At 33.3% G+C, this 19,917-nt stretch overlaps 1 pseudogene across 1 annotated transcript; it reads right to left on the minus strand.

Annotated features, from left to right (window-relative positions):
• Window positions 1-14,294: 14,294 nt before the first annotated feature.
• Window positions 14,295-15,269, minus strand: LOC108517806 (phosducin-like protein 3 pseudogene; annotated as a pseudogene). The gene has a single exon (XR_001882214.1). The product of XR_001882214.1 is annotated as a phosducin-like protein 3 pseudogene (transcript).
• Between the last annotated feature and the right edge of the window lie 4,648 nt (window positions 15,270-19,917).

The raw sequence follows: 19,917 nt of genomic DNA on the forward strand, positions 1-19,917 counted from the left end.
TATGAGTGGAGAAAGGAGCCCCATTATAGCCATATGTGGATGGAAGTCCAATTTTCCCGTATGGTCTCCTCTTCTAGCTGTGGATGGGGTTCATTACTGGAGACAGAAATGAAAGTTTTGGCTTCCCACCTGGCTTTCTCTGACACTAACCCAACAGTGCTGTTTGAGAATCTTGTTATAGCCTTGCAATGGTGTAAGACCGGGTTTTCTATTCAACCTTATCTGTCATTAGTAGGGATGGGACCTTTTTTTTATTTTTATTTATTTATTTATTTATTTTTTATTTATTTATTTTTTTTTGTGTGGCATTTGATTGAATGAGACTGGTTATTGTTTAAAACTTTCCTATCTTACTAAACTCTTCCTTTACAGGCCCTTGGGCTAGAGAGAGTGGGGTTTGTTGGGCTATTTTGTTTTTCTGTGCTCATTGATGTTCCCAGTTTGCCAGCTTCTCTATCTCCAAATCAGGAATATATGAAGAAAAAAAAAAGCTCAGTAAATTTATCACCATGTCATTACTTGTATCATGATGTCCTTTGCCAGGGCGCCTTCTTCTTTCCATGTTTAAGAGATTTTTTAAATGCTTATTTTATATATAATAACCAAAGTTTTTAGTTAAAAATCATAGAATAATAAGGAAAGACACATCTACTCCATCTGTCTAGCAACAGAAACCAATGTACAATTGATTTTTAATATTAGTAGTTACTTACTAAAAGGTTGGTGTATTTCAATTCTGACTACCAAATATTTCACAGAACAACTTCCTAACTTTTGAAGGTAAAATTCTTAATGGAGTGTATTATCAAAAAATCATGGAGGAGAAAGTATTCACAAAATAGAAAAATTCCACAAAAAATATAATTCTGAATATAAGAATATAATAAAAATACCCCAAATATATAGAAAACTAATAGATAGGGAGAAACTGAAACATTATAAGGAGAGATTTTAAATCCCTTCATTGATTACCAAAATCAAGCAGATAAAACTGCTGAGATATAAAATATTGAACAACACAGTTAATAAAATGAAGCATGGAGAACTTGCTGCAGAATTTTTCATGCAACTATTAGAGAATACAAACTTGCAATATTAGACCTTAGCTCAATTCTCAGTAAATTTAAAAAAAATAAACATTATAATAAATATATCATACATGCTCTGACCAAAATGCAATTTCAATGGAGTTAAAAGCATTTAAATAATATAACTTTATTTAGAAATTAAGTCATATGATTTTATATATCTATGAATCAACAATAAACTATAATAGAACTTTTAGAAATATTTAAAAACAAATAAAGATAAAAACAAAGAATATAAAACTTCTGGAATTCAGCACAAACAGGATTTTGATGGAAGTTTGTCATTGCAAACACTTATTTTATGTTATTATTTTTAAAATTTTAATTTCTACTTTATATTGATATGTAATATTTATACATATTTTAGGGGTATATGAAATATTTTGATACATGCATCCAATATGTAATAATCAAATCATGAAAATGATCTAAACATACAATTGAAAATTTAGAGACAGAACAACATAACAATTCATAAAATGTAAAATATTAGAAAAAAATACAGAAATAACTGAAATACTTAACAAAATGTTAAATAATACAGAAAAAACAAATGATAAAGATTGATTATTTGAAGTATTTAACATAATAGACATTATCTGTAGGGATGAAGTAGGGGGAGGGACACACAACTCTGATAAATGAATAGGAAAAAACAACAGAAAATGAGGAAGACACTAAAGAAGAGAATGGGGATATGCTATGTACATCTTTCTGGAAACAAATTCTAAAACATGCTGTAATAAAAACAATTCCAGGAAAGAGCAGATTTCAAGGACCAAATGTTTTAAAAGACATTTTTTAAAGCAAAGTTCAGCAAAGTTCAAAGTAATTATTAAATTATTTACTTAATTTAAGCCATTGTTGATACCCTTCATGAAGAAATACTAATCTTACATTGCTTTGGTTGTAAATTCTGCCAAACATTCTAGAGTTAAAGCACACCATTATAATCCCATTGAACATCATGTGGGGAATATAAAATGAAGGATTGTTTCAAAATTGCCTGTATCATTCTAGCATTATCTACGCTACAAAACCCAACAAAAACAGAGAATGAAAATCGCAGACCCATTTCTCTAATTTATATAGAAGAAGAATTCTAAGTCAAATAATAGCAAAACTAACCCCAAAATGTACTAAAGACAAAAATTTTTATGAACATTTTGAGGTTTAGGTAAACAAGGAAAATTTACTATTATTTAAAATTTATAAATTATTCACTGCGTTAGAAGAAAATAAGGAAAAAAGTATGCAGAAAAAATATTTTATAAAGATCAGCACTTGTTCATGAATATAACTCTTAATAAATGAAGAATAAAAGGGTAATTTGTCATCCTGATAAAGGTAATGAACTTAACCAACAGCAAATATTATTCTAAGTGGGGAATGATGACAAATACTCTCTTCTGAGCAATAACAAAATAGAGATGCCTGTCATCACCACGTCTAATTATTATTGTGCTGAAAGTCCTCACTATGACAATCAGACATATATAATAATTAAATTACAATAAATGATAGGGGGTACTAAAATGGCCATTATTAGGAGTAAATAAGTGAATACAGAGAAAAGCCAATCATCTATAAAAATTATTATAAATGATAAAATGTTAAAGTGCTGAAAATGGATTACTACACAAAAATCTAGGCAAATAGCAAAGATTTTTTCTAAGGACACAGAAAACAATTGGTAAACATAATTTAAAATTAATATTACAATAGAAAAGATACCATATAGTACCTAGTAACATTTTTTTATGAAAAATATTGAATGCTTATACACGCGAAATTATAAGACTAAATATAGAGATATTAAAGGCATACAAATATGACATTTGAGAAATATGACATTTCTCAACATATTGATTGGTCAATTCAATGCAACTCCAACTCCATATGTTTTCTAATGCTGTGTTCTGATTTTTTTGGCAGAGCTTTATTTTGCTAATGGGAATGAAGAATATTTGCTTTGCCCAATATGAAGATGTAAAGCAACAAGAAATTAGATAATATGTTATTGCAATAGGAATAGAAAAATCGAATAACAGAACAGAGCAAGAGTTCAAAATGATCATGTATATATGTAACTTTGATATTTTAAAAAACTAGCATGTCAGTTCAATGAAGTAATAAGATACACTAACTTCAAAAAAATTTAAAAGATAATTTTGGTTCCCTACCTCATGAGAAGAATACTTGCCTAGTGTGTGCCTAAAATCAGTATGGATTAAAACTTTAAATGACAGAAACAAATGTTCATATATTTTAGAAAATCAATTTCATACATGCATATATCAAATCCATAATATATATATCAAATCCATAAATATATATATATTTATTATATTTTTTTGTTTGTTTTTTGAGACAGGGTCTCAGTTTGTTGCCCAGGCTAGAGTGCAGTGGTGTGATCTCGGTTCACTGCAATCTCAGCCTCCCGGGCTCAAGGGATCCTCCCGCCTCAGGCTCTGAGTAGCTGCAACTACAGGCGTGTGCCACCATGCCTGGCTAATTTTTGTTTGTTTGTTTGTATTGTTTTGTAGAGGCATGGTTTTGTCGCTTTGCCACACTTGTCTTAAACTTCTAAATTCAAGGGATCCGCCCACCTCAGCCTCCCAAAGTGCTGGGATTACAACCGTGAGCCACAGTGCCCTGCCTAAATCTTTGTATATTTAAAAGGTACTAAAGAGTGTGCTGGAAAAAAGGCGTATTTTAAAATCAAGAAATCAGTATTAAAAGGCACATACAAGAAAATGAAAGAGTCCTTGTGGGAGAATATATTTTCAACACGTAAGTCTGACTAATTTTATAAATCCACATTTTCCATCTGAAAAAAAATCCTATCTTCTTGGTTTCTAACAAAAAAGGTAGCATGATGCTCCATCACAGTTGTCATTCTTCTCCCCCTCTTATTTAGTTATCTAGATTAAAGAAGTGGGCTATCCCTAATCCTTGTTTTATAGTATCTAATCATCATTTTCCGTGAATGGCCGTGTTTTCATCCTTGTGCTTCATCTTAATTGGCAATAAATGAAAATTGTGTATTAGTTATTTCTTTACAGGCACACACAAAACACGCAAACATACAATATCTACATATAGTTTTATCGCCCAAATGCTGTTTATTTTTTCTTGCTTTTAAACTTTGCCAAAAGGTGATAACCATTCTTGTGTGCTTTGCTTTATTTTTCCAGATATTAAGATACTGGGATAAACAATGCAAAGCAGCTATTGCAACTTATTCTTGGGATCTAATTATTGCAGTCTAGTGTTTAATGTTGACCACTTTAACTTTTCATTGTGATTACGTAACAACTCAAATTAAAGGTTTATGGGAGGTCTTGTCACAATTTACTATCTAGATAGCTTATTAAACTGGACATCATAATGAAGTATTTGAAATTAAATAAAATTTGAGGAGTTAACATAAGTTAGTCTTGTTAGTCTAACATAAGTTAGTCTCACTATTGGGAGCATAACTGAGGCTACAATGTCATGAACTCACTGAAATTATAACCAGTATACTTCTAGAACTTAATTTAGCATCTTTAGATAATTGTGGGTATTGGAATAGGCTCATTACATTGCAAAAATTAATGAATGCTCAAAATCAGTGTTCAGATGATTTTGAAAATATATCGATGTTGAGTTAGTATGTAATAGAATACAGACAGCAATGTCAGAAAGATATAAAATAGGTTATGAAGTTATAGCATATTGAATAAAAATAAAGAATTAAGATGATAAAGAATGCACATCGATAAGAGTCAAGTACTGATATCAATCAACTAATTATTTGAAAATAAATTATGGAGTTTAGTCAAAGAAAATGTGCATGATGAATGAATGCTACAGGAACATGATGCAACCTGCAGAAGAAGAGATCATGTTTTATCACACATTCAAAGTATATAAATGCTCAAAATCAGTGTTCAGATGATTTTGAAAATATAGCAATGTTGAGTTAGTACATCATAGGGTACAAACACAAAGAAAAGAGAGCAATATCAAAAAGATATAAAGTAGGAAGTGAAGTTAAAGCATATTGAATAAAAAAGAATTAAGGTGATAGAGAATGCACATAGCTAAGAGTCAAGTACTGACATCAGTCGACTAATTATTTGAAAATAAATTATGAAGTTCAGTCAAATAAAATGTGTATGATGAATGAATGCTACAAGAACATGATGTGACCTGCAGAAGAACAGATAGTGTTTTATCATTCATTCAAATTATATAATTTGGACACAAACGACACACATTGAACTAGGTTTTCAAGTGAATGAAATACATATGAGTTCTGCTTTATGAAAGGGAAACTGAGTAAAACAACAAATACATACACATATAGTAATAAACAAGGACAGTGTATGTGAGGTATTATAAAGGAAACGACATTTTTGTATGAGGGGAGTATGATAACTTTTTTAAAAAATGTAATATTTAAGCAGGGCAAAGATAAAGAAGAAATAACTCAGGACTATAATCAGTAAGTGCATATTTGGCATTTGAAAGTTTAGAGAGATACTTTTGGTTGCCATGTGGAGAAAACAGAAAACACAGGTTGAAGCAAGAAGACAAGTTAGGAAGTTGTTGCATTAACCTCTTCTCTAGTAGGAGATGGTGACTTGGACTGAGGTGATGATAATGGTGGTATAGAAAATATGTATCTGGGCTCAAGATATGTTTGCAAGTACAATTATCACAATTTACTTATTAACTAGGATATGGAATGTATGACAAGATGATATTAAAATGACTTGAAGAGTTCTATCTGGAGCAGTAGGTGGGCTAAATGAAAGAAGTGAAGTGAGGAGGAAGGTTAATGGGGAGGACACAAGTATAATTTGAAAATGTTGCATTTACAATACCTAAATTTGAGTAAGGTCAAATTTCAAATGGGCAGTATTATATGAGTGTCTGGGCTCAGAAAAGATTTCTAGACTGGATTTCAATCAATGAATAATTAGTATAATAATAAAAATTAAAAGCTTGAGAATGATCTAGAAAATGCTTAGAAAACTGAAGTGAAATGTTTCACCTACAAAATTGTTTCAAAGGAATTAGAGGAGAAGGATCTAAAACACTAAAAGAGAAAATAGCAGCTAGAGAGACATAAAACAAAAATAAGATGGTGTCAAGGAAATTATTTGGTTAAATGGAAGCATAATAATAACACTGTGAGTCAAATGACAGGAACTGGTCCAAGCCTGAGTCAGTTTAAGAGTAAAGTGAGCTAAGGGAATAGTGGGGTGTAATCAAACACATTTTTGGTATGCTAGCTAGAAAGGCTATACTATGTCATATTTATATGTTTGTGAGAATATTACACTAGAATAGGAAAATTTTGAATATGTAAGGTAGAGAGAATGAGAGATTAAGGCATTGTGTCAGAGTGACATTGAAAGATGATTTAGGGGAAATTAGAACCAGAAATTAACCACTCTTTGCCCAGGGCTAGAAAAAGAGTCTCAATTACTTAAGAATGTCTTAAGAATTGTCCTTGATGGAAACTAGAGTGTAACTAAAAATAATGAGGTTGAAGAAAATTGCAAATAATTTGGGATTTTAAGAGCTGTAATTAGTGTTGAACTGGGATATCATGGAACATAATGAAGAATAAAAGTTCTCATTTAATTATTAGTTTTTATAAATTCATGTCATATGACTTATGTTATTGTTATAATATTTAATGTAATAAATTATATTAAATAAAATAGTGATTAGAATACAAGGCTCATAGTCATGGCAAAATTTAGAGATACATATATGATACATATATTCGGTCTGAAACACATTTACCTTTCCAAAGGACAGAAAAACTTAGTAGTTTGAAAGTAAAATCTATACATGTCAAGTTGTCTAATATTTTCCAATAATTATTATAATAATTTGCTGTCAAAAGGCCTATTTTCTACATACTGAGAAACAAAGTGTTTTACTACTAAAAAAAATTTTTGGAGTAATTAGTTTCAATATGAAAATGCTGTAGGTACTGTTAAACATATTCCCAAATTTACAAAAGAGATGCATTTTAACATTCTGGAGACAGTATTAAAGAATATAGAAGACAAATGGAATTTATGAAGATTAGTAAGATTATCGGTGGTGGTGTAATCCTTATGTAGGGTGGGCAGTGCGAGCGCGAAGGGAGATTTTTCGATTCTTTTTCAACTTTCAGTTCATGTGAATCTAATAGGATATGCAAAATGCTGAAAACTTTAAGAAGTTAATACTTTTCTTGTATTTGTTTTAACTTCCATTTTGAGCTGGATAAGCCAAAACAAAATTCTATTCAGAAAATGTCATAGAAATTTTAGGATGTTTCCAAAGGACTGGATACTGATTTCTTCAAAGTATGCTAGATTTTTATTTTACTTGGATCACTTTTATTCTATTTTGATAATAAAACCATTTTTGTTACTCTTTGGTAAGTTTGTGTATAAATGGAAGTAATGCAATGAAAAGATAATCCCCTAATATTAAAATTAAAGCAATTCTGGATATGAGAATATTGTGGATAATAATGCTCTTTAAGCCTACATAGCAACACTGAATAATAAGTGCTCATGTTGGGGGGGAAAAAAGAAACTGAAAATTAAAGAACAAGTTGAATCTAGGAGACATTATGTTTTATTTTTAAAATTGATCTTAAAGGTGTAAATATCATAAGTTTTGTTTAAGTTTAATTCCCACTTTAAGAAGAACATGCAAACTGTTTGTTGTCCCCCTAATTTATTATTCTGGATAGCTAAGGTTTTTCTAGATGCTTAAGCTTAAAACCAAACCAAACAAAAACAACAAAAATCTACAGCAAATTCACTTATATAAGAAAGCTTTATTTTTAACACCGTCAAATTGTTTGTACTTCAAGCAAGCATTTGAATGCATCAAGGATACAGGACGATGGGTCTATCCTCTGCTGTTAAGGAGAATGTTAATGATTACTTCCAGGGAGAAAAAAAAGCCCTAGAAAGTCCCTCACATAGGAGATTAGATGTTTGCCTTGAAACGTTGTTATAATCGTAACCAATTCGGACCAAACAATTCTCATGCATGCCCACCTATAACTGAAGGGGGCTGAGCAATACATTTTCTTATGTATCCACAAGGCAATAGAGTAACCAGACATTGTGAATAATTTAATTCTTAATCACTTAACTCGGTAGAAAACCACAACACACCTAAACCACCGATTCAACTAGAACCCCTTCCAGTTCCAGTTCCAGTCCAGTTTTGGTATTACTCCATATACAAAAAACACTCAAGATGGAATTAAAGATTAATGTAGGACAAATTGTAATGACGTTAGAGATAATTAGTTCATAATAATTTGCTGTCATAAGCCTATTTTCTAAATACTGAGAACAAAGTGTTTTTACTGTTAACACATTTTTGTTTTGGAATAAATTAGATTCAGTATGAAATACCCACCTGGACATTAAGCCTCTAGCAAGTAGAATGTTTATGATGAAGACCCAAAAGGAATTGCCAACAAAACCAAAATTGACAAATAGGACCTAATTAAACTAAAGAGCTCTTCAACCACAAAAGAAACTACCAACAAGATAAACGAGTCCACACTTAGTATGGGAGAAAATATTTTCAAAGTTTGCATCTGCAAAGGTCTAAAATCCAGAAACGTAAGGGAATTTTAACAAACTAATAAGCAAAGCAAAAACAAACAACCACATTGTTTGTGGGCAGAAGAACAATGACAGACCATCTCAAATAAGACCATACATGCAGCCAAGATACAATATGAAAAAAGGCTCAATTCTTCTAATTATAAATGAAATCAAAACCAACAGTGCAGATACAATTTCACACCAGTTCCCATCATGGATAGCTATTAAGAACTCACAAATACAACAAATTCTGGCAAGGATGCAAGAGAAAAGGGAATGCTTATACTGTAACTGTTCTTGTGGGAATGTAAATTAATAGATTCAGCCATTGTGAAAAGCAAGTTTGGTGTTTTTCTCAAGTAACTTAAAACAGAATGTACCATGTAGCCCCAGCAATTTCATTGACGTGGCCTGTATAACCAGAGGAATATAAATAATCTAACCATAGAGGAACTGCCTGCATATGTTTGCTGCAGCACTATTCTCACAGGTAGCAAGATCTGGATCATCTAAGTGCCCATCACCATAGACTAAAGAAATGTGGTAATTATATACACCATGAAATACTATGGCAAGTCATGAAACAAAGAAAGAGGATCATCCCTTGTTGCAACCAACATGGATGGAGCGGAAGGCCATTATTCTAAGGGAAGCTAAGCGGTGGGAGGAAGGTGAGGGTAGAAAACTACCTATGGGGTACTATACTTATTACCTGGTGTATTTGTCCATTCCCATGCTACTGTAAAGAAATACCCAAGACTGGGTAATTTCTAAAGAAAAGAGGTTTAATTGGCTCATAGTTCTGCAGGTTGTACAGGAAACATGGTGACTTCTGCTTCTGGAGAGGCTTCAGGAAATTTCCAATCATGGTGGAAGGCAATGGGGAAGAGGACATGAATTTGCGTGGCTGGAGCTAGCAGAAGAGAGAGTGGGGGAGGTGCTACATATTTTGTAAACAACCAGATCTTGTAAGAACTCTATCAAGCCAACAGCAACAAAGAGATGGTGCTAAATCATTCATAAAGGATCCACCCCCGTGATGCATATGCCTCTCACCAGGCCCCACTTCCAGTACTGGGGATTAAAATTGAACATGAGCCCGAGTGCGGTTGACTCATGCCTGTAATCCCAGCCCTTTGGGAAGCGGAGGTGGGTGGATCACTTGAGGTCAGGAGTTCGAGACCAGCCTGGGCAACACGAGTGAAACCCTGTCTCTACTATAAATAGAAAAATCAGCTGGGCGTTGTGGTGCGTGCCTGTGGTCCCAGCTACTAGACAGACTGAGGCAGGAGAATTGCTTGAACCTGGGATGCGGAGGCTTCAGTGAGCCAAGATTGTGCCACTGCACTCCAGCCAGTGCAATAGAGTGAGATTGTCAAAGATAGATAAATAAATAAATAAAAAGAAAAAGAACATGAGATTTGGTAGGGACACAAATCCAAACCATATCTCCTGGCTCATGAAATAATCTGTATATCAAACCTTGTGACATGTAATTTATCTATAAAACAAACCTTCACATATCCTCCTGAACCTATAGTGAAAGTTAAAAAGCAAACAAAATAAACACACCAAAACCACACAGATTCAGAAGACGGGGTCGATATCACGCTGTATAGTTTCTAGCACTTATCTTTATTTTTTTTCCTTAACCTGTCCTGAAAATATCTTAACACTCTCACAGTGTTCTGTAATGTAAAGTGAATGGATGATATATACATATATATGTATTTTATGTGTGTATTTTAACATATGTATTACTTATCTAATCCCTTATTTAGGAATAAAAGTTATATTTAGAAAAGTTTCCAATTATAAATAGTGCTGTGGTGATCATCTTCATAGGCGATTGTCTGATGGAAATAATTTTAAATATTATAGTTATAATATGAGTTATCTATAACATGATTTTTCCTCCTATCAGTTTAATATCCAAATATCTTTGACCTAAGCCTTCATTTTCTATGCAGAAAGTCCAGTGCTCCAACCAAGGTGTCAGTTATTTCTGGTCCGAAGTTTCTGCTGCCTGTGAATTCACTTCCCTGCTCTTATCAACTATTCCTCTATCATATTTACACCCAGCTTCCAAAGACATCAGGAATTGAGGCCTGCTATATACAAAAGAACAGCAATTTTTTTTTTGTATGATTATGACATGAAAAGTTGTATTCTATTGCCTGTCACCGTCAAAGCTGAAATGCGTATGTGTCATCCTTATCACTGGAAGAACTTTTTGGACACCCTGATATTGATTACACTAATTACTTCCTTATCGTCTTACTCCCTCCAGAGCTTTACCCACTCACTGGAATTCTAGACCTTTGTTTTTCATTCCTTGCCATCTTTCCAACTCCCCCTCAGCCTTCAAATTACCTTTTCTCTCTAACTATACCCAGGATCACTTTTGTGTATGAAAAGCCATTGCTATTCAGGTGAATAAATGAACCGCTTTGAAATTGAGGTTTTTTTTCTTTTCTTTTTTTGTTTCACTCCTTTGAAAATCATTTGTCTTCCTTACAAGTAAGTTTTGCTTAAAAATATAATTTTGATTGTACGTAATACTAGAAAAGATGTTACAGGCTTAAGAAGTTTAAATATGTCCCTAAATAAAATGTTCTTAAAGCAGACCTTGCCATAAAGTTATTATTGTTAGTTATTATTGTTGCGCACTAATATCATTTCCCCAACTCTTCCATATGCATTTACTCTTATCTAATGTTTTATCATTTATTAATTTTCACAAAGTAAAAGGGTATTTTCCCCAGATTTTATTGCAATTTTATAATACCCCATATTTTAACAATTTTCCACATTTTATTGTTTCATAATCATGGTAGCACTACTTTATTTAGAGTTTCTGTAATTGTTACTAAAGCCTTTGGTGTTCTGTTTATTTTACAGATATTTTCCTCATTCCTGTCTATTAATACGTTGTTATCTCTACTGTTTTTCCTAAAGAGATTATGAGAATTGCCCACTTTCTGACTCCTTGCAGTCAATGAATGTCCTTCTCTCATCTCCCATGTGAAAGACAGTCTGACAGATTTTGTCACAGAGGACACAACCTTTTTTTCATATAATGCAGATAATGAGCCATTGTCTTCTGACATTTGGTGTTGCAGAACAGCTTAACATCAACCTCATTATTTCTTCATTTCTGTCTGCTGGAAGGTAGAGTTTCTTCTTCATTCTTTTTTTTTTAAGGACCAACATGTATCTACTTACAAATTTATTTTCATCGGTGTTATTTGTTATCATTAACTCATTTGACTTCTGCACTAAGATATTTCTTCAGACAGATGACTTTAAAAATATATTGTCCATCTTCCTTTATTTCTACTATTAATATTTGGTTGCCTCTTCTAACACCTTCCCTATGTCTCACCCTCTATCACCTTTGGCTTGTTCCACAGAGACTGCAAACACATTCTTGCCTTAGGTTTTTCACATTTATTTTTGATTTTTTCCGGAACACTTATCACTTCCTACCATATTATGTATTTTATTTTATTTTTTGTTGTGTATTTACTTTCAAATCACTCCCCACATTGTAGACCCAGTGTGAACTTTCAAAGAATAGATTTATTTATTTTTCTCAAATTTGTCACTCTTATCTCTAAATATGAAAGAAGTTTCTGGGGGTACATAAATATTGCTGGATGATAAATGAATTGATAAACAAATGGGGATATGAATGAATGAATGATGGATGCACAGAATACTTCCTCTCTTCACACCTGTTAGAAGTCTTATTATAGAATTGTAAGATCTCCTATTTTTATTCTTCGTGTTTAGTTTTACTGTCATTTAAAATATGTTTTTTGTGTGTGTGTTTTGGAGAGACCAGCTTCACCTGGTCTTTCTCATTCATTTAGTACTCTCCAATTTGTTGTTGATTGACTCAAACACATTTTCATATTTCTGCATATTTTCATCTATAGAAACTCTCTTCATATCTCAAGCTATTGATCAATATAATATTATATCCTTATGTTATTATTGCAATATCACCATGAATAAAATTAAAAATATTAATAAAAGTGGGATTAAAAGTAAATTCAAGTGGTAAAATGAGACCTGAAGAAAAGAAATCAATATTGCTATTACTACAATCTTTGTGTTTATGTTGAGTCAACAAACGTTTTTTTCTTTCTCTCACAAGAATGCTCTCGTTAGAAATTACCATTCACTTAGTGCATCAGTAATATCGTGTAAAAGTTACAGAGATTGCAGTGAAGTTGCTAATTTCTGTAAATTCCAGAAACACATTTACAAAATGTTTATGTATCCTTAATTTAACTTTTAAGAACTGTTCTATGATGTATACTAGTCTCCAAGCTGTGAATTTTTAAATTCAATAATTTTGGTGAGATTCTATCCAGGATCTAAAACTGTGGTTTCTTTTTAGTTTGATAAATCATAAATTTCGAATTTCTTTACTGTGATCTTGTCAGTTTTGTCAACTTGGCAATATGACAATATTTAAAATTGAAAAAGAGTGTACAAATTTTTTATAATAGCAGAAAAAATTACTATATATACAGAATTAATAGGTCAGCTTTTAAAATAGTGGCCATGGATAAAATAGAAATGATTATAATATTTATTACAGCTAATATGTACTTGTTCTTAATTAAATTATGAGCTTTGTAATATGAACTTCACATGTACTTTCTCATTAAATTCTTATCATCATTATGTGCATCTGGTTTTATTATCTTTATGTTACAAAAGAGAATAATTAGAATCATGAAATACAAATAGGCATGAAGTAATATTGTTGTAACCCGTGGTGTCATATTGTGAATCCAGCTTTATCTGAACTGAGTCCATGTTTTTTTTTTTTTATTATTGAGATACAGTTTATTTATGTGTATGCTTATATATTTCCAAAAATTAATTCAATGTCCTCTTACAGTAATCATAATTAGTTAACAGGGCAGGCACGGTGGTTCACACCTGTAATCCCAACACTTTGGGAAGCCGAGTTTGGGGTTAGGAGTTTGAGACCAGCTTGGCCAACATGATGAAACTCTACTAAAAGTACAAAACCAGTCGGGCATGGTGGTGCACGTCTGTAATCCCAGCTCCTCAGGAGGCTGAGGCAGGAAAATTGCTTGAACCCAGGAGGCGGAGGTTGCAGTGAGCTGAGATTGTGCCACTGCACTCCTGCCTCAGCAACACAGCAAAGCTCTATCTCAAAATAAAATAATAAAAAAAAAAATAGTTAACAGTCTGAGATGAACTATTTTAGCAAGAGAACACATTTAACCAAATATGGCAGTAAACTGGAACCTTCAGTTATTGCTTCGATACGGGAATGTTTCACAAAAATTGTCTGTTTCTTCAATAAATACTGAGATTCTTTTGTCCTGGAGACCATTCCTGTATTTTGAGTTAACAATCTCATTGCTCCCTTTATAAAATAAACAATGTATCTATAAGGCTTAGTTTGCAATTTTCCACTGCATAATTTATTCACATTTAAAACTATATTTTTTTATAGTTATATGTCAAAAAATAGTGACTAGGTTTTATGGCTTAAAATATAAATGAGGAAAACAGACATTTGCCATACAAATGGCTGGTTTTAATTTTTTTAGAGGAAATACTATAATTAAAAAAAAGAGTGCCAAAATATTTAACAGAATTTCCAGCAATGATTATTTCTAAAATGTAAAGATTTGAAACATAATTTATACAAAACTAAAAAACAGAAGGATTCACCATTCTTGCTTTTTCCTTTTTTAAAAAATCCAGACAATGTGTCACAAGAAAGTTCGGCATGTGAGAGCAGCTGTAGCCTCAGTCACCCTCAGAACTGCTGCCCCTCCTCAGGGGGACAGAGCGCCGCACTGAGGACAGCAACAGTCTTCAATCGGCTTCTTGGGGTTTTCCTCCAGGTCCGTCATAATTGCTCCAGATTCAGACAGTTTCCGTTCCAATTCATCGCTTGTCAGGTTCATGCCGCCCAACACCAGAGGACCAATCAACTGAGCCTTGATATCTCCTTCCAGGTAAACAAATATCGTGGGCAGGTTCCTATCAGGATAATTGGGTATGCGGATTGTTGAAATGGCTTTGAGAAATTTGACATCAGGAAACTTCCTGGCAAGTCCACTGAGGTGCTGATTTATCAGGGCACAGAGGGGAATTCCTTGTTTGTAAAGGTGCAAGACGACCCACAAGCCCTCGCCAGCTTTGGTAACTTCTTGAACATAATCCTTCCCTGAGATATCTAAAAGTTCTCCAAATTTATTCTTCAGTTTAGTTGCTTTCCACTCAGCCAGTCTCTGCCGTCTGTACATTTCAATAGCACGTTCATCCTCCTCATTAAACTCGTCTTCATGATCCTCCAGCTCTTCCAAAGTCATACCTTCATATGTTTTCACCACTGACTGCTGGAGGATGTGCTGCTCCTCATCTGACTCCTCTTCCAGTTCTTTCAGACTTTCCTTGGGAGGTAAGATACCCTTTTTGCGTAAGATGTCATTCCACTCAGTGTCTGCGTTGGGGTCCTGTATCTTGTTTCCAGTTGCTCAAGCCAGCTGTGCCGTCCATGTTTTTATTTACTTTTACTTACCCAGTTTTATCTACTAAGCTGGTCCTTATAATTAGCCAATTATTTTGCATGAGTGACAATTGCTTCAGTATAGATATGTCAAATCTTATTTTTAATTTGAACACCTCTTTTTCTATTGGAGTAGAAAACAATGTACAGGGTGAAGATAGTTCCATAAAAGAAATTCAAATTATCAAATACTAAGTAAGACTACTTAAGAAATGCAAACCTGGATAAGTTTATCATTTTCTTTTCATATATAAATAACGGCAATAACATCAATCTTAATAAATGTTGTTACACTTATTTAGAATGTATTATCTCCTATGCATTTATCGATGATTCTATATGCCTAATATATGTGTTCCTACTGATATTTAATGTATTTTTTTTTTTTTTTTTTTTTTTTTTTTCCGAGACAGGGTCTCATTCTGTTGCCCACTCTGGAGTGCATTGGTGCGATCTCAGGTAACTGCAACCTCTGCCTCCTGGGTTCAAGCAATTCTCCCACCTCAGCCTACCAAGTAGCTGGGACTACAGGTGTGTGTCACCACTCCCAGCTAATTTTTGTATTTTAGATGATAGGACATGAACAGAGAACATATACCCGATTAGGCTTACTCTCCCTTCTCCTTGTCTAGCACTGTATGTGAATATCACCAGGCTAGCCTGATGGAGCAGAAAAAGTATCCAGAGAATTGCTATGTGGTGAAGAAGCTCTTTAGTTTAATTAGGTCCTATTTGTCAATTTTAGTTTTTGTTGCAATTACTTTTGGTGTCTTCATCATAAAATCTTTGCTAGGGCTTATGTCCAGAGTGGTATTTCATACTGAATCTAATTATTCAAAAAAAAAAAGTTTAATAGTAAAACACTTTGTTTCTCAGTATTTAGAAAATAGGCCTTTTGACAGCAAATTATTATAATAATTATCTTCTAAGGTTGTTACAATTTTTGGTCCTACATTAAGTCTTTAATCCATCTTGAGTTGTTTTTTGTATATGGAGTATACAAAACTGGAACTGGAACTGGAACTGGAAGGGGTCTAGTTTGAATCTTGGTTTAGGTGTGTTGTTTTCTATTGAGTTTAATATTAGGAATTAAATTATTAACAATGTCTGGTACTCTTTGCCTTGTGGATACATAAGAAAATGTATTGCTCAGCCCCTTTTCAGTTAGGTGGGCTGCATGAGAATTTTTGGCCAATTGGTTACGATTATAAACAACTTTCAGGCAAAACATCTAATCTCCTGTGTGAGACTTTCTAGGGCTTTGTTTTTCTCCTGGAATAATCATATAAAATTCTCCTTAACAAGAGGATAGACCCATAGTCCTGTATCCTTGAAATGCATTCAAATGTTGCTTGAAGTTACAAACAATTTTGAGGTGTTAAAAATAAAGCTTTCTTATAATAAGTGATTGCTATGTAGATTTTTATGTTTTTTGGTAGAGATGGGGTTTCACCGTGTTTTCCAGGCTGCTCTTGAACTCCTGACCTCAAGTGATCTGCCCGCCTCAGCCTTTAAATACTAGCCTGTCATCTAACGTTTCACTGACTAAAAAAGGGCGCATGGCTGAACCAGATTCAGATTAAAAATATGCCGCAAAATTATATGATGAAAAAAAGAAGGAATAAAATATTTGGGCCATTTTGGTAATCTATTACAATGCATTTACCTATATTAAAGACTATAACCTTAGAAAGGTAACATTTTTAATGCTTAGTATATATAAGGCACAATTTTAGGCAGCAGGAAATCATCTAGGATAAGAGAAAATCACTTTGGTCAACATTATTTTGTTTCTATGATTAAAACATTATTATCTCATCAATAATCAACTATATACATATAATTAAGTACAAAGCTTTGGTTAAAACTCAGACTTATGAGTGTATGTGTTGTTAGTGGAAAGGTAAGTAGAGAATGTTTTATGAAATCATAGGACACTCTAATATTGCTAATTTGCGGAAAAAGTAAAATGGAAATATCAGGAAAAAGAGGATGGAAATTTAAAACAGGTATTTCTCACCTGAGAATTTTATCCAAAATTGATTATACACTAGCACCTAAGGTTATTTAAGAATATTTACCTTAATGACATTTTATATATGATTACAGGTGGAAATTAAAAATAGTATTTATTAAAGAAAACTTACACATAAAATATTTACACAGACTATTCTACAATAAGAGAAGCACAGCATAGTGAATATACCGTCAGATAATGAACAGGACATATGAATTGTTATTCCAGGTCCATTGTGGACACTTTCACCGGATCTACAAATGACAATTAATGCCACTAGTGGAAGAGCAAAAGACAGAAGTTGGTCAATTAGTTTATAACTGGCAAGTTGGGATTAAGTATTCTAAATCATGTGTGATAAAATTTATTGCTTTTATTATCTAATAATCCTGGGTCATTCCTTCTACTGGGACATTCTGTTCATTCAGCAATCATTTCAACGACTGACTCAATGTCCCAGTCTCCAAGACTATTACTGCCTTAATTTGTGATGCTCTCATACACAAAATGATTCATTTACTGATATCTCATTTCCTTTATTTGTGTATGTCCTTGTCCTCCACCCTAACCTATTCATTCTCATCATCTTACCATAATACCAGTCATTAACCCTAACGATTATCATTCCATAGTTGAAATTATCGGAATCTCATTCCTGATTACTACTTCCAGCATTTTCAGCTCATATCTTATAGTATCTGAACCACAACAGTGCTTGCATCCCAAGGAGACCTTCCATGTATTATGCCCACCTACGTTTAGTGTTTTTACTTCTTTCTTCATGCAATTTTGATTGTATAAACAATCATTAAAATTCCCTTTCACGTAGCTTCTTTCGCCTTGACTTTTTTTTTCCTCCACAAGACTAACTTGGAAACAGAGCAACCCTAAAACTCTTATACACCCACATTGTTTCTAATTAATATCTCTGGGTAAAGCACACCAACAAAAGCTGACAGTTCTGGCATTTAATTTTCATCCATGATGCTCAAATAAGCCCTTAATGCTTGTTGGCAATCATATTATTTTCCTATCGTACTCATTCTCTTGCTCTCTTAGAGAAATATTTTAACCTTATTTTTTTTCTTTTTAGAGATAGCGTCTTACTATATTACCAAGGCTGGTCTCGAAATCTTGGCCTCTAGCAATCCCCCTTTTTCAGCCTCCCAAAATGCTTGGATTACATGTATGGGCCACCACACCCAGCTTTTACATATTCCTTTTACCTGAGCTCCAACCCCTCTTTCCCATCTTCACTGTAACTAATGACTTCATTTCTAATTGACTGAGGAAATTGAAGCAATCAGAAAAGAATACTTATTGACTTATACTATTACGTTGACCACGTGGCCTGCACCTATGCCCACATATTTTGCATTTTCACCTTACACTTGACTAAATTACACAAAGCAAATACCTTCAGGCCTCATATCTTTATGAATACTGCACAAAATTTAGTTTCTCCCTTGCACTACTAGTTTTTGTTAAACTCAGATGTAAATTACGTAACATAATGTAAATTGCATAGCATTAAATTCACATTTTTAAAATGTAGAATTCAATGTTTCTTAGTATATTCACAAGTTGTGTGGCCATCACCACTATCTAAATCTAGTATACTTTTATTACTCCAAAAAGAAAGCCTGCAGCCATTAGCAGTTACTTCCCCCTTTCTCTTCCCCTTTTCTTTCTCTTAGCATAATGCTTTCCACTTTCATCAATGTTGTATCATGTACCTGCACTTCAATCTGTTCATGATTCAATAATATTCCATTATATGGATGTACCATATTTGGTTCATATTTTCATTGATTGATACATTTTAAGATGGTGATATGATTTGGTTCTGTGTCTCCATGCAAATCTTATCTTGAATTGTAATGCCAAAGTGTCAAGAGACAGACTCGTAATCCCCATGTGTCCAGGGATGGAGGTAATTGGATCATGAGGGCAGTTTCCTCCATGTTGTTCTCATGATTGTGAGTGAGTTCTCATGAACTCTGATAGTTTCACGTGTTTGGAAGTTCCTCCATCACACTTCTCTCTTCTGTCACCTTGTGAGGCAGGTGCCTGCTTCCCCTTTATCTTCTGCCATGATTGTAAATTTCCTGAGGCCTCCACAGCCATGTGGAACTGTGAGTCAATTAAACATCTTTTCTTTATAAATTACCCAGTTTGGGGTATTTCTTTATAGCAATGTGAGAATGGATTAATGCAATAATAGGTACCACAGAGAGCAGGGAACTGCTATAAAGATAACCTGAAAATGTGGAAATGACTCTGGAACTGAGTAACAGGCAGAGGTTGGAACAGTTTGGAGGGCTCAGAAGACAGGAAAATGTGGGGAAGTTTGAACTTCCTAGAGACATGTTTAATAGTTTTGACCAAAATACTGATAATGATGTGGACAATGAAGTTCAGGCTGAAGTGGTCTCAGGTGAAGATGAGGAACTTGTTGGAAACTGGAACAAAGGTCACCCTTGCTATGCTTTAGCAAAGAGACTGGTAGAATTTTGCCCCTGTCCTAGAGATCTCTGAAACTTTTAACCTGAGAGAGATGATCTGATATTGGAATTTATGTTTGAAAGGGAAGCAAACCATAAAAGTTTG

Source organism: Rhinopithecus bieti, unplaced genomic scaffold (genome assembly GCF_001698545.2).
Source record: "Rhinopithecus bieti isolate Rb0 unplaced genomic scaffold, ASM169854v2 scaffold_42347, whole genome shotgun sequence".
Classification (NCBI taxonomy): domain Eukaryota; kingdom Metazoa; phylum Chordata; class Mammalia; order Primates; family Cercopithecidae; genus Rhinopithecus; species Rhinopithecus bieti.